Source organism: Fukomys damarensis, unplaced genomic scaffold (assembly GCF_012274545.1).
Source record: "Fukomys damarensis isolate Sample0158 unplaced genomic scaffold, DMR_v1.0_HiC HiC_scaffold_20, whole genome shotgun sequence".
In the NCBI taxonomy this organism is placed as follows: domain Eukaryota; kingdom Metazoa; phylum Chordata; class Mammalia; order Rodentia; family Bathyergidae; genus Fukomys; species Fukomys damarensis.
In genome coordinates, this window is record NW_022900932.1 from 16,994,999 (window position 1) to 17,011,691 (window position 16,693).

At 34.9% G+C, this 16,693-nt stretch overlaps 1 protein-coding gene across 1 annotated transcript in view; it reads right to left on the bottom strand.

Annotated features, from left to right (window-relative positions):
• The window catches only part of Adk (adenosine kinase), a 449,321-nt gene that overhangs the window by 275,317 nt on the left and 157,311 nt on the right, over nucleotides 1–16,693 (bottom strand). The gene's annotated exons all lie outside the window — the stretch shown is intronic.

Genomic DNA, 16,693 nt, shown 5'->3' on the forward strand with positions numbered 1-16,693 from the left:
TAGGTTGTTTCCAAGATTTAGCTATTACAAACTGTGCCGCTATAAACATGGGTGCACATACTTCTCTGTGATATGATTCTTTTAGTTCTCTTGGAAAGATACCCAACAGAGGGATGGCTGGGTCAAATGGAACCTCCAGTCCAAGCTCTTTGAGGTATCTCCATATTGATTTCCATAGTGGTTGCACTAGTCTGCACTCCCACCAACAATGGAGGAGGGTTCCTTTCTCCCCACAACCCCGCCAACATTTGTTATTGTGTGATTTCTTGATAGCAGCCATTCTTTGTGGGGTGAGGTGGAATCTCAGTGTTGTTTTCATCTGCATCTCTCGAATGACCAGTGATGTGGAACATTTTTTCATATATTTTCTTGCTGCTTTCACTTCTTTGTATGAGAAATGTCTGTTCATTTCGGATGCCCATTTTTGGATCGGGTCTTTATATTTGGGGGGACTGATTGTTTTGAGTTCTTTATATATCCTTGATAATAGTCCTTTGTCTGAGGTACAGCTGGTAAAAATTTTTTCCCACATTGTAGATTGTCTCTTAGTTCTGCTAATGGTTTCTTTTGAAGTACAGAAGCTTTTTAGTAAGATGAGATCCCAGTTGTTGATTCTTTCTGCTAGTTCCCGTGCTACTGAGGATTTGTTCATAAAGTCTTTTCCTATACCAATGTCTTCCAGAGTTCTGCCTAACTTACTTTCCAGCAAGTTTAATGTTTCTGTTTTAATATTTAGATCTTTAATCCATTTGGATTTTAATTTAGTGCATGGCGAAAGATAAGGGTCTAATTTTAATCTGTGACAGGTTGATATCCAGTTTTTCCAACACCATTTATTAAAGAGGCTATCTTTCCTCCACTGAGGATGGTGAGCTCCTTTGTCGAAGATGAGGTAGCTGAGTACATCTGCATTTGTTTTTGTGTCTTCCAGTCTGTTCCATTGATCCTCAGGCCTATTTCTTTGCCAGTACCATGCTGATTTTATCACAGTGGCTTTGTAGTATAGTTTCAAATTGGGAATTGTTACACCTGGTGCCATGTGACTGTTGCCTATAATGGCTTTTGCTATTCTAGGTCTCTTGTGGTTCCAAATGAATTTTTGGATTCTTTTTTCTAGTTCTGTGAAATATAGTGTTGGAATTTCAATTGGCATTGCATTGAATGTATATAGCAGTTTCGGTAGTATGGCCATTTTCACTATGTTGATTCTTCCTACCCAGGAGCAGGGGATATCTTTCCATTTTTTTATATCCTCTTCGATTTCTTTTTTCAGAGTGCTGTAGTTTTCAGTGTAGAGATCTTTTGTTTCTTTTGTTAGATTGATTCCTAGATACTTCATTTTTTTGGATGCTATTGTAAAAGGAATTTTTTCCCTTATTTCTTTTTCCGTGTGTCTGTTATTTGTGTATAGTATAGACGATCATCCATCCTGACCAAGTCGGATTTATACCAGAGATGCAAGGGTGGTTCAACATACGAAAGTCAATAAATGTAATACATTATATTAACAAAGTCAAGGACAAAAACCATATGATCCTCTCAATAGATGCAGAAAAAGCATTTGATAAAATTCAACACCCATTCATGATAAAAACCCTGCAAAAAATTGGAACAGATGGTCTATACCTCAATTTAATAAAGGCTATTTATGAAAAACCATCAGCCAACATCATATTGAATGGCCAAAAACTGAAAACCTTCATGTTAAAATCAGGAACAAGACAAGGATGCCCATTATCACCACTTCTCTTCAATATAGTTCTGGAAACATTAGCCACAGCAATTAGACAAGAGAAAGAAATTAAAGCAATAAAGATAGGAAAGGAAGAAGTTAAACTATCATTATTTGCTGATGATATGATACTCTACATTGAAGATCCAAAAAACTCCACCATAAAACTTCTAGACTTAATTGACAGATTCAGTAGAGTATCTGGATACAAGGTGAATACCCGAGAATACATTTCTTAATGACAGACGTGATTGCTAACAGAAGGTGAAGGGTTGCTTCCTGAGAGAGGAATGGATGGGAGGCCGGACTGAGTTTCAAGGTAGGAATAAATTATTAAAGTAAATTCTCAAGAAAACTAGAAAGCTAATGCTATCACTCAGATTAAGTGACAAGAAAAGACTCATGTATTAAAGTCTTGGACCTCAGCTTATGGAGATTTTGGGAGGTTGTGGAACTTTAATGAGGCGGAGCTTAGTGGAAGGAGATCTGCTAATCAGGATGGTTCTCTTGAGGGGGATATGGGGACCCCAGCTCCTCCTCTTCCTTTGTCTTTGCTTCCTCACCAAATATGCCCATAGCAAAAGGGCCAAAGGATAATGGACTGAAAGCATGAGACAAAATAAGCCTTTCTTCCTTTCAAGTATCTCAGATATTTTGTACCAGCTAACACAGAAGACCAAAAGCAAAACAAACAAACAAACAAAAAAATTGAAAGCCCAACTCATTCTGGAAAACATTATTTTGTTTCAGTATAAATCCGCATGATTTTGTGCAAGTAATATAATTCCTACTCACCATGTATTCTACTCTCATTCTAGTTTCTTCTTGCGTTATATATACAATTTGAAATAACTATAATTTACAGTATAATTAAAAACCAGTCAATATTTACAAATTATATATGTTGGTAAAATTATTTCTCAACCACGTGAGGCAGTTACATCTGTACTTTAAAAATGTAGCTGTATTTATGACTGAATATGTAGAGATGTAATAAGAATTTGTTGATTATAGCCTCTTTAAAATAAGGCCTTTGTTTTTCTTTTTTAGTACTAGGGAATGAACTCAGGACCTTGAGCTTTCAAGGCAGGCATAGTGCCACTGAGTTAAATACTCAGCAATGACCCTTTCTGCAGCAGCCGGAAAGATAAGCATTCTTAATTCTGAGGCTAGAAGGCTTAGTCAGTTTTTTATCTTCTACAATAAGACAATATTTGTGTGGCTGTGGAGGTACTTCTAATACAAAATTGTATTTATAGTTAAACAATAGTATATGCTTTGGCATAAACTATTTTCTAGATTTTCAAAATAGAATCAGCAATATTATTCTGGTCAAACACTTCTTCATTCACTTTATTCACATCTGACAGTAAAATTTGAAATATATGGACAATAGTTTTTTATCAGACACAGATAATGCTAAATCAATGACTCCGTGTCAGTTACTTTTAAAGGCTTATATTAATGCAAAATTAAGAAATTTGCCTGAAGAATTCCACAAAGTTAATTTAAGTTATAAATTATCCCTTAAAATACAAGACTAGTAATATCTGGAATTTATATAAGCAGTGTCACTTGAAATAAACATTTACAGAAATGAGGCAATTCCATAAGAATTATACAAATATGCTATAATTTAGCATCTATCATGATTGAGAGATAAATTTTGTATGAGGTTTTTTTTGGGGGGGTACCAGGGATTGAACTTGGGTCCTTGCACTTGCAAGGTAGGCCACCGAACCAGTGAGCTAAATCCCCAGCCCCTTGTATGAGTTTTCAAACTTTATTATTGTAAATGAATTGTGAACTAACTTCAGCTTTTTAGCTTGCATTTTGGAAATTAAAAACTAGAAGAATTTCTATTCTGTGGGCATTAAATGGATTATTTAATGAATAACTCATTTTTATCAATTTCATTATAAACACTTATGCACAAAATTTTACTCATAAAAATAGAATTTCACCACTAGATATCACAGACTCTGTTACTTTTTAATGTGACATACAATGGGGATAAAAATAAATCCCCCCATTTGCTCATAGTTCACAAACAATCAGTATGCAAGTGTGATACAGAATATTTATTAAGCAGTTAATAAGCAGTTAATGCTTATTCTAAATATTAGTCATTACAACCAGATTTCTAGTTATTTTACCTATATATGCAAGAAAGGAAGCATAGAAAGAACTACGGGTTTATTAACAACCTAAGTTTCAAACTGTAGGGTTAAAGTAAAAAACCTGAAGGGTCTGATATTCAGACCTACTTGCAAGCTACAAAACTAGCCACACCATCTGCTGTCCACCTCCTCTGCCCCCCACACATATTAAAGTACACATGAACTCCTGATCAGAGACAAACAGAACACATTACTCAGAGCATAACTAGCAGCTAAAAGAATTATGTTTAAGATAACTCCCTGAGTGCCAATCCCATGCAGCAAAGGGAAGAAGTTTCTAGTGCATGCAGTGGATAGCATCACAAGACAGCAACTCCCAAACCAAGGAGCTCTGACGTTCCATTGGGTTGGCTGCTCTGCTCTGCTCCAGAGAAAATGGTTACTCATTACTCTAGAATGTAAGCAAATCTCTGAGGAGGGAAAGAGAAAGTCTTTTATTTTTATTACTCTGGGATGTCTCCAGGGAGTGACATGTCACTAACTTCACTATCCTGGAATTTCTCCTTATATAAACACTGGCACTGTAAATGTCTTTTGTTTAGAGGATGCAGACTGTGCAGGAATATGAGAAATCCATGAACTGTCTGTCTCTCAACAGTTTCCTATCTGGAAATGGAGATAATGGACATACTAAAGTTATATTAAAGTATTATAAGGATCTGATGCAAAATGCCAAATAGGATATAGAAGAATTAAATATGTGAGACTGTAGTAGTTGGAATAGGTTTGAGGGAGATGTACTGAACAGGAGTGCTTTTGATTTACTTGTTACAAAATAAAAAAAAGAAAAACTTCTGCCCATTAATAACAACATACCAACTATCATATGAAATGGGTATCTTGCAATATAATCCAATAATGTTTACTATGCAAACAGGATAAAGACTCTTCTGTTCATTTTAAATAACCCCTTTCATGGTGATTTTCAAGCAGTAGAATATGACCCACTAATGGAAGATGTTAACTATAACTGATCAGAACTATCCTTATACATTTGAATAGAACAAAATAAAATGTCAAAGTACAATGCGGGTACTAATGACATGAATTATTTTGTGAAACTTTTCCAATACCTATATATACATAGGCTTCCTTGACAGCACTATAAAATGTATGTGTAAGTGTGAAATGACTGGCAGATATACTCATTTGGTGATAAGCTGCACTATATCAAAAAATTGGAGGGCTGGGGATTTAGCTCAGTGGTGCCACTGCTGCCTTGCAAGCACAAGGTCCTAAATTCGAGCCCCAGTACCCCCCCCATTGGACATTTAAAAATAGTGCCTAATATATACCAAAAAACACTTAAGAAAAGGTGGTTATGAGTTTTATTTATAATGAAAATTAGAAATTAAAAATTTACAAAAGACAACTTTAAGCTGAACACAAGCTAACAGAAGTACACTAAATTATTAAAGAAAAGTAAGCGAACAGTCCTTAGGTGAGAAGACCAAATATCCTAAGTTAGATACTTTTAAAAATTCTTTCCTTGACTATATGCTTTTCTGTTCACTTTCTAAAATTCCTATCTGTAATTCTTCTCCAACTCATGTGATCCACAGCCTACATTTCTACAACTATAGCACTGAAGAGCCAAAAACGCACCTGAAACAAACACTACCAAAAAGGAGACTTTTAACAAAAACAAAACCAACCCTTGGTCCATATACATCATTAACGTTCAACTACAAAGAGGCGAATATATACTTTATATATTACTAACATGTTCCTCTTCTATTCTTTTCAGTTATTTCATGATTCCCGAAGATAAAAGTCAACTTATACATACTTTATCAACAATTCTAAGAAGTGATCTTATAAGAAAGAAATACTTTTTACTAGGAGGTGGTTTACCTTGCAAGGATACATTTAATCAGGAAAGCTGAGTTTGAACACTTAGTGTTATGAGACATAGCCTTGTAAGCATGGCGAAGCAACAAAGTCTTAAGATATATGTACAAAAATTTAACAACCTTAACCCACTATAACCAAATCCATTACTTTTCTACTTGAACTTAATGCACTGTAATGTATATGGCTCTAGTTATCATAGTGGAAAACACCAGAAGTGAATAAAGTGAGAACAAATAAAGTAACTTGTAACTCAAATATAAGTACTTTTTACTTTGAATTTAGTAATTTTTTCTTATATATATAATAAACATATTTAAAAACAGGTAAATGCCATGAAAATTTGCAACTATGCTAGACTTTAAGGATTGGATGAAAATAGTAATGTAAAAGATAAAGAAGAAAAAAAATCATACGCCCATGATTCCACCGCTAGCCTCACAAGTGTAAGGTCCCAAGTTCAATCCCCAGTACCAAAAAAAAAAAAAAAAAATCATTTGCCCACGACCACTCAGCTGCTTCATAGCGGAGCATGAAGATCTCTGTATCATGAATTTCCACACCTAGTGGTCATGTTATATATGCTTCTATATTCAAGATGTTTACAAAGCTTTCCTTAAGATCATATCAACTGATCTCTTTGTCAAAATAACCATAAGAGAGCAGAAGATCATCATGTTTTTCAGTAAGCACTATCTCCAAGTCAATATTCATTTAAAAATAGTAATTGTTTTAACATCCATTTAAGAATTTCATAGATAATTATATATTTACCAAATAATACTAGGGTTGAAAGAGATGTTTCACAGGTAAATTTTTACTGTTTATAAAAGAACTATGTAAAGGTAACACATGCAATTTTTCTGGCAAAACAAAATCAAGTAGACCCTGGAATATTTCTATGAGCATTAGAGAGGCTTTGCATGTGATTCCTATCAGGGCAGCACAGAACTTGCTACAGTGATAAAAAGATAAAACTGTCTATCTTTTGCTGGCAGGAACTTATTCCAGATGCCCAAAAGAATGTGTTAATTCTCTCCTACTGTCAAATGCCACCACAGCCCAAGACCAATAATCAGTAGAAAGACTAACCAGAGCCAGCAATTCAGTTGCTTCTATTGCCATTCATGTACCAATGTGCTGAATACATATCTTAAGTGCTCTTTTTAAAGGATTTTTTTTTTTTTTGGACAATGAAATCCTACTAGTGCAACAGGATTTATAGCATTTTAAAGCTATATTTCTGCTCTGTGCTTTTTTGTAAGTCAAAAAAGCATATTTAAAATCCCTATACAACTACACAAAGGCCAACTAAAAACTTCAAAAACAAGAATTCTATATTTTTTTTTACATTATGGAACCCTTTTCACCTTGCATTTAAAAGAGTATTTAATGTTCTCTTTCCAGTTTTAAGAGTGTTTTTAACAAAAAAACCCACAAAATATAAGAAATATAACTTGAAAATGATTAGAAAATAGACTAGTAACTTAGACTAGCTTGCACTAATTAAAAGCTAATTAATTAAACTAGCTAAGGGCTATCCATTTGATAATTATGCTCTATTATAACTGAAAAGCCCTGATCAATATACCAAGTACAGTGGACGTTTAAATGGCAATAAAACACCAATAAAAATATTAATCCACTTATTAGAGAAAAGTCTTTGAATGACAAATTAAACTAAAAGATTATAATTATACTCATTTCTCTAAGTCAGAAGACAACTTTATAAAATTTAATTATAACCATTATATCAATAAGACTAAAATCTAGAGTTCATTGAACTATCAATCACTATTTTAATTTTCTTGTGATGTATGGGCATATGAAAATTAGGGAGAAATATGTACTTTTGAGTCAGACAACAGAAATTTAAATATAATGAAACTTAATCTCACTCAAACACATTTCTCCAAAGCTTAATAAAAATAAACTAGGTTTTAAATAGAGAATAGAACATTTTATGGATTATCCTGCTAATCTACACCAATAAGATGGGATAAATTTCATATTTCCTTATCAATAGTTCTGATAATTTACATAAAATATGTTTGTGTATGTGTCTACAAGAGACACACTTTAGACTCAAAGTTACAAACTGAAAGCAAAAGGGTGAAAAATACATTATGTAAACAATGACCACAAGAAAGATAAGATGGCTACATTAATTTTAGATAACACAGCCACTAAATTAAGTTAGATTAGTATTGAATGGCTAAATCTTTAACAAGATATAAATCACTGAAACTGACTTGAGAATAAATATGTAATCTGAATAATTGTATATAACAAGTAAAGAGATTGAATTAGTAATAAAAAACTACCCACAAAGAAAAGCCGAGGCCACAATGGCTTCACTGCTAAATTCTGGCATTTAATAAACAAATACCAATTTTCCACCAATTCTTCTAAAAGTTAGAAAAGGCAACACATTTCAACAATTTTATGAGGCCAGTGTTATCATGGCACCAGAATCAAGGAAATCACAAGAGGATTCTATAGACTAGCACATACTATACATGACAGACAAATGCTTAACATAATGTCAAACACAACAATAAAATTAAAATAATTATATAACATGATAAAGTAGAATGTGTTTTAGGAACACAAGGTTAGTTTAAGATCTGGAGATCAAGGATTACAATATAATATATTATATCAACAGAAGAGAAAATAAAGGGCTGGGGATTTAGGTCAGTGGTTCCAGCACCTGCCTCACAAACTCAAGGAGCCAAGATCTAACCCTGGTACTGGAAAAAAAAAAAAAAAGAGGAGAGGGGAGAGGAAGGGAGGGGAGGAGAGGAGAGAAGAAGAGTCACATGATTGTTTCAAAAACAGAACAGAATAGGTGGGCATGGTGCAGAATGCCTATGATCCGACCACTTAGGAGGCTAAGGCAGGAGGATCATCATGAGTTCTAGAGGCCGGCCTGGGCTACATAGTGAGCTCAAGGTTAACTTGGACTACTCAGTGAGACCCTATCACAAACGAACAAACAAACAAACAAACAAATAAGAGATAGAAGGCAGCTTCTTCAATCTGATAAAAACAAGTAAGAAAACTGCAGAAGACACCGCAAACTTCATGATTAGTAGTCACCTAAATGCTTTCCCACAACCTGAAGAACAAGACAAAGCTATCTGCCCTTACTGCTTCTAGTCAATACTATACTAAAAGTGTTTGTCAGGGCAATCCTGATGAAAAACATTTGAATGTTTCCAAATTGGAAAGGAAGATTTCTCTCTTCACAAAAAACATGATTAAATCCACTAAAAATAAAAGAATAAATGAATGAATTCAGAAAGATGCAGGATATAGGATCAGTGTTTTTAAAAATACAGCTACACTCTATATATTTTCAATGAACAATGTGAACATGAAATTAAGAAAGTAATTCCAACAAAAGGGGGGAAATCTAGGAATTTCCTTTAAAAGTACAAAATTTATATGCTGAAAACCACAAAATGTTATTGAAAGTAATGATCTAAATAAATAGAAAATCATCCTATGTTCACAGTTCAGAAGACTTTTAAGATGGCAGTATTACCTAAATTCTTCTAAAGATGCAACACACTCCTTATCAGATCCCAGCTATATTCTGCAACAAGCTGACTATAAAATTCACTTGAAATTGCAAGGGACCCAAAATAGTCAAGGAGAGAAAACCAGGTGGGTGGGAATGATGACTCAAGTATATACAGAGTTTCTCTCTGAGGTGAGGAAAATGCTTTAAAAATACCTAAAGGTTGAGTGTGGTGATGCAGGCCTGTAATCCCAGGACTTGGGAGGTTGAGGCAGGAGGATCGCCCAGGGTTTGAGTCCAACCTGGGCTACATAGTGAACTTAAGGTCAGCCTTATGGTAAGATCTTATCTGTGAAAAACAAAACAACAACAAAATACTACAAATACAGCAAAAGCTATAGAACTCTACCATTTAAACAGGAGAACTATACGGCATGTTAACTATATCAACAAAGCTATTTTTAAAAAACAAGAATTGTAAGCAAATAGATCTTATAGAAAAATGAAATGAAGGGCCAGGGATTTAGCTCAGTGGTTCTGCCACCTGCCTCGCAAGCACAAGGTCCCAAGTTCGACCCCCGGTACCAAAAAAGAAAAAGAAAGAAAAATGAAATCACATAAATTTGCTTTGATAAAGAGAACAGAAACCTACATTCTCCTGGAAGATTCAAGTTATATACTTTCATTGTACATTATATGTGCAAAATGAAGACACACAACACTAAACAGAGTGTCTTATTTTTTAAAACTGGCCCAGGGATTTAACTCAGTGGTTCCGCCAGATGCCTCGCAAGTGCAAGGTCCGGAGTTTGATCCCTGATACCAAAAAAAATCTTATTTTTTAACTGGTATTTTATACCTTTTGCTTCTCAACACATACAAAAAGAAATGACTATTTTCCAGATCAACAGAGCTAAACCCTAAACTGATGCTATCTTTTCATCCAAATAAAAACAATTATAGAAACAATACTTTAATATCAGCTCAGTTTAAATTTTCCCAAATGTAGGTAAAAAATGGCCCTTCAAAATGGAAGAGAATTTCATCAACTGGCTTTAAAATAACAATGAAATAGAGAGCAAAACAGACAAGGAGATGACTGTTAGCTTCTGGCTTCTTTCAATATAGAAGTATGATAAAGGGAAGGGTAAGTCAGTGTTGATATAGTGAGGAAGCCTCTACTTTAATAAATCATTTTTTTTCAGGTAAAGGAAAAGTCTGCAAAATCCGTGAATGTGATTTATCTTCAGGTGAATAAAATGAACGGCAATTGATCTTGTACCGAGGGAGTGATTCTTCTTCTACCAGTTACAAATACATCTCTGTTAAATATCACTAGAATAGGTTGGGTGGTCTCATGTTCTGAATAATTTATTTATACATTTGGGATTTAAGAATTAATCTGAAGTTTTATACCCAGAGCTAGAGTTTCAGTTGAGCAATTAACTTGCCCTTTATTTGGTCACTTTTTGCATGTGTAAAATGAGTCCAGCCCAGTGTGGGAACGTTATAGGAGTGCCATCAAACACAGATCCATCTGACAGACTCTATCAGAGGTGTGACCTCCAGGAGGAAGGGATGTTTTTAACTGAGAGGCAGAAAATAGATGTAAGTTTTTCAAGGGAAGGAACAAAACAGTAACTACAGAAGAGACTTTATGTTTATGTCAATGACACTGATGTTCACAGAAGTTCTAATTTACAGCAGAAAATTCTGGAGGAATCATGAGTGTCCTCTAATTTAGTGTAAAAGTGAATCATCTTGAAAATAAAACCTATTTGCCTTCTATTTGTAATCCTAAAATTCTGTGAAGAAGTTTTAAAAAAGCAATAGATAAAGGGCCCAGGATTTAGGTCAATGGCGCTGCTGCCTACTTTGCAAGCGCAAGGTTCTGAGTTTGATCCATGATACCACAAGAAAAAAAAAAGGTAATAGACAAAGGAAAAATAGCTGATGACTTTATTTTCATGGCCTTTTAAGCCTTTGCTTAACAGGACTTTTAAAAAGTACTGGGCCAGGGATTTAGCTCAGTGGTGCTGCGACCTGCCTTGCAAGCTCAAGGTCCTGAGTTCGATCCCACATACCAGATTTTTTAGTACATGTGCTGCCAAAGCAAGCACCCCCGCACCAGAAAGAAAGTATGTATTATGCGACTGTGCTGTCACAAAGAGTTAGTTTAGATATGAGAAAAACAATATGAATAAACAGGACCTATTAGATAACCAAATATTCATTTTAGATTTAAAAGAAGTTGCAAAAGTAGTTCACAAGATATGTCCTTCACCCAACTTCTGCTAATGATAACATATTATATATTCTTTGTCCATTATAAAATCCAGGGAATTGACACTGATACAGAATTAAAATACAGATCCTATGCAAAATTCACTAGTTTTCACCTGTACTTAGGTATGAAATTCTACTGGTTATTCAGATTCATGTAATGACAACCACAATTAGGATAAAGAACTATTTTACCACCACAAACAAACCCTCTAATACTATTCCCATAGTCATCCCCATCTTCTTCATCACCCTTAACCCCTGGCAACAACTGGTCCATTTTTCAAGACTCTAGTATTTTTCATCTCAACAATATTATGTTATATAATGTTAATATTATATAATTAGAACCATATAGCATATAATTTTTTGAGACATTTTTCCAGTGTGAAGCCCTCAAGATCTGTGTAAATGACTCTCTGTACCAATACTATTTTTCCCCTATAAAGCTGAGTACTAAGGCACTGTATAGATACACCATAGTTTGTTTATTTGTCTGTTTGAAGATTATTTGGATTGTTTCCAATTTGAGGTGATTACAAATAAAGCTGCTATAAATATTTGTATAGCAGGTTTTTACATGAATAAAATTTCCTTTTTTGTGTAGTAAATAACCAGGAATGTGACTGCTGGAGTCTTATGGGAAGTGTACCTTTAATTTTAAAAGAAATGTCAAACTTTTTCCACAATAGCTGTGTCACTTTACTCTCCCAGCAGCAAAGCAATTGTTCTGCATTCTCACCAGCACTTGTCATTGTCAGTCAGTTTTAATTTTAGTTACTTTATATATATGCATCAGTTTTAATTTGTACTTTTCTAAGGTTAATGAAAATATTATAAGTCTCTTCTTAGCCTTTTTATGTATCTTCTGTTATCCTCTAACATTTCAAAATAAATGATATGGAGAGAATGCATATTACCATCTCCAAATGTATATTTAGTAAGCTCTTGTAGGTAAATAGTAACAGAAATAAATATACAAAAAGCTATTGAAATGATCTGTATATTCAAATAACAAGTGGAGACAAGCATAAGTTTACTTAGAAAGCATAACCAACAGCAATCATTTGCTAGATGCTTAACATGATGCAGGTAAGGAGTTAAAAAGTCATAGAGCATAAATCAGACACTGCAGTGAACTTAGCCATTTCCCCTTACTCCAGATTACATCCAACAGCCAGCATCTTTGTCTCTGCCTGAAGGACCCATTTCTCCTGAACTGCAGAAGCTCTATGACTACCACAGGGACAGGAAGCAGCACATTCCACATCCAGGAACAGGAAATAAACTCACTCTCTTCTATGTCAAATTATTCTGAAACTATCCTTGATAAGGATTTTTCCCCCCAGAATTTTCATATAAAATAAAGTTCTAAAGTTGGGTGTAATACTGCACTCTTATGATCCCAGCACTCTGGAGACAGAGGCAGGAGGATCAAGTGAATTAGAGGCCCATTTGGACTACGCAGTGAGTTTAAGGCCAGCCTGAACTACACAGTGACACCATCTCAAAACAAAACCAAAACAAGGGCGGAGGATTTAGCTCAATAGTTCTGCCACCTGCCTTGCAAGTGCGAGGTCCTGAGTTCAATCCCTGGTACTGAATAAAAAGAAAAAATAAATAAAAAATTTTTTTAAAGTTCCAGAAACCTACCTTGATAACAGGGTTAATAAATCCTAAGATTCTTTGCTTTCACTGTACCATTTTTTGCCACTCTTGCCAATGCTACCTGTATCTCCTGAATAGACTTTGTTCTAAAGTCTGTGTCCTTCCTTCTATGGCTGGGAAAAGTTATATAAATTAAACTATCCACAACAATAAAATCACTCATTAAAAATAAAAATATTTGCAAGAAAAGGGTAATGACAATAAATAAGATGTACATACTTTCCTCTTCTATTTACTTTGTCTACTTTAATTATTATTTCAAAACTCTCAACTGTAAATTAACAGTATTTTCCTCTGTATATTGAAAATATAATTTCTAACACATCCATTACATAAAACTTCAACAACAATGAACAATTATACATGTCTGCAAACACAGGTGTAAGAAATTTCAATCTGTAAAATGTAATAACTTCAACTTCTACATTCAATTTAATGATTAGAGAGAACAAGAAAGACTAATCTGCAGTGACCATGATATTAGAGAAATAAGAGAGTTGTATATCAATGGGACAGAATAAAGAAAACAAGAAACACAAAATGCTTGACTTAAAAAAAATATGAAGAATTAAAGAGTTCAGTGCAGCAAACAGGTAACTGTGGTGGGGGAGACTGTTTTATACCTCACCCTATATATACACAAAAATTAACTTAAAATGGATCACAGAAATAAAGTGAAACTATAAAGCTCCTAGAAGCCAGAAGTAGTGGCACACACTCAGCATTTGGGAAGGCTGAAGAGGAAATTTATCAAGACACTGTCCTCAATTTTCTAAAAAATATCAGGAATATAACGCTAAGGCCCTAGTACTGCAAAAACAAACAAAACTAGAAGAGAACATTTTTCTGATTCATCTAAGGCAAAATTCTTGGGTAGAACCAAAATCCATGAGATAAAAATGTATGTAATGATAAGAACCTTTTACTTACTGAAAGACACTGTTAGGAAAAATGAAAAAATAAACTACAACTGGAAGAAAACATTTACAAACCATATACCTGAAAAAAGCCTTGTGTACAGAATAAAGAACTCAATAGCAAAAATAAACACAATTTTAGGAAAAAGAACAGAGAGCCGCGCCTTCTCCCACCCCGGCCGCCATCGCTCCAGTGCCAGGAAGGTAGCGCGCCCCTGAAACCCCATAATTCCCCTTATATCCCCCCCACACGCGTTCTCAGACCTCCTGACTGTGCCAGTCTTTGGACCCACTCTGCAGAGGCAGAGGTGGTTATCAAGGGTATTTTTCTGAGTTCCCAACTTTGAACATCTTTAAAGAAAGGGCGGGGGAAACCTATAATAGAACATTGCGGAGTTCAACAATTCAGAAGGTTGGGAAACTCAATATGGGCCTTGCAGCCCGAGGTCAGTCTGTGTCATGGGGTTCAGCCATCAGCTAACTGAGATCAGGGGTCTTGCGTCCTCGCTCTGTCTGAGCTGTTAAATGGTAAATATACTATATTGAAATTTTGTTCACTGCAGACATGTTCTGGACTGCTTCTTCATTTCAATTTAATTCAAATGATTTAAGGGTGATAGACTAGTGACTACCACCGGTGGTCAGTGTCAAAGTTGTGCTTGATCTTAATGTGTTGCTGATTGTATCAGATGGGGTAAAGCATTGCAGTTGATTTGATGAGCTGTTTTCTCTGATGTTATGAAAATAAGAATGTCCGTGGGTCATCAGAGACACAGAAGCTAGGTCGCAACTATATCAGGAAGATTTGGGTGATAACCCAGAGATTAAATCAAGGACAGTCCGACAACAAAAATTAAAATGAGAAAACACTTAAGCAAGACACAAAGACAGACCTCTAGTTCACCAATGGCAAATAGTAGGGCAAATGAGGATGAAAAAGGCCGATAGTGAACCACCAGGACACCCTGAACTCAAAGCACAGGAAGTAACAAAACAGATCAATCAGGCTCTAGAAAAATTCAAAACAGAAATAATTTCCCAGATAACCACAGAGATAGTGAGCAAAATGGAAGTCGTGATTCAAGACTCTAGAGCAGAAACTGACAAAAATATAGATGAGCTCAGCACCATGACAGAAGCCATGAAGGCCCAGCATAAGAAAGAAATGGAAAAAATAAACACCCAACATAGGAAAGAAATGGAATCCATAAAACAGATTCAAACAGAGATCCAGGAGATTAAACACTCCATTGAAAGTGTACGCAACAGAATAAAAGAATGCGAAGAGAGACTCTCAGATATAGAAGATAAGATTGCAGTCAGTGACCATGAAAAGAGAGGTCTCTTAAAAACAGTAGGGCATCATGAGAAATCAATCCAACAACTCCTAGATGATGCAAAGAAGAATAACATAAGACTGATAGGAATACATGAAGTAGCAGGAGAAAATACAAATGACTTAAAAAGCTGTTTGCAGAATTAATGACAGAAAACTTTCCAAACAGAGGGGAAGAATTTGACATTCAGATAACTGAGTCATATAGGACCCGAACTAGCTACAATAAAAAAAAAAATCTACACCTAGACATATAATAATCAAGATCCCAGAAACCCAACAGAAGAATAAAATACTACAAGCAGTAAAAGAAAAGAAACAAATCACATGCAAAGGAAAGCCCATTAGAATCACAACAAACTTTTCAACACAAACCCTTGGGGCAAGGAGAGCCTGGAATGAGATATTTCAAGTACTAAAAGAGAATTACCTCCAACCTAGACTGATGTATTCTGCAAAATTCTCTTTCAAAATGGATGGGGAAATAAGACACTTCCATGACAAAGAACACCTGAGAAACTACATGAATACCAAACCAGCACTACAAGCAATTCTAAACAAGATCCTAGAAAAAGACAATGAAGGCAACAAAACCATGAGGCCCAACAGAGCAAATCAAAAAGGCAAGGCAAGAAACTAAAAGGAGAAGGTGAAAAAGTAGAAAGAGTCAACAAAAGGCCAATAACATGTCAATAATAAGTCAGTACATATCAGTTATAATCATCAATGTCAATGGCCTCAACTCACCAATCAAGAGAAACAGACTGGCAAAATGGAATAAGAAGCAAAATCCAACAATATGTTGTATACAAGAAACACACCTAGGACAAAAAGAAGCCCATAGACTGAAAGTGAAAGGACAGAAAACAATTCTCCACGCGACAGGAGCCCAGAATAAAACAGGGGTAGCAAGCTTATTTGCAGACAAAGTAAATTTCAAACCAAAACTGATTCTAGTATTACTGATGTAGGATGGTACTGTATCATACCTCTATGAATGTAAAATATCTTGTACCTGCTTTATGATACATAGTAGTGACCATGCTTTATCAGAGCTATAGTTAATGATGTTACTCTAGAATGTTCTCTTTCCAGATGATGATTAAGATGCTAATAAAAAAAATGGTGCCAGGTACCACAACAGCAACAGAACTTTGCTGTTTTCTGGATATTATTCTTTGTTTTGTTTTGTTTTGTTTT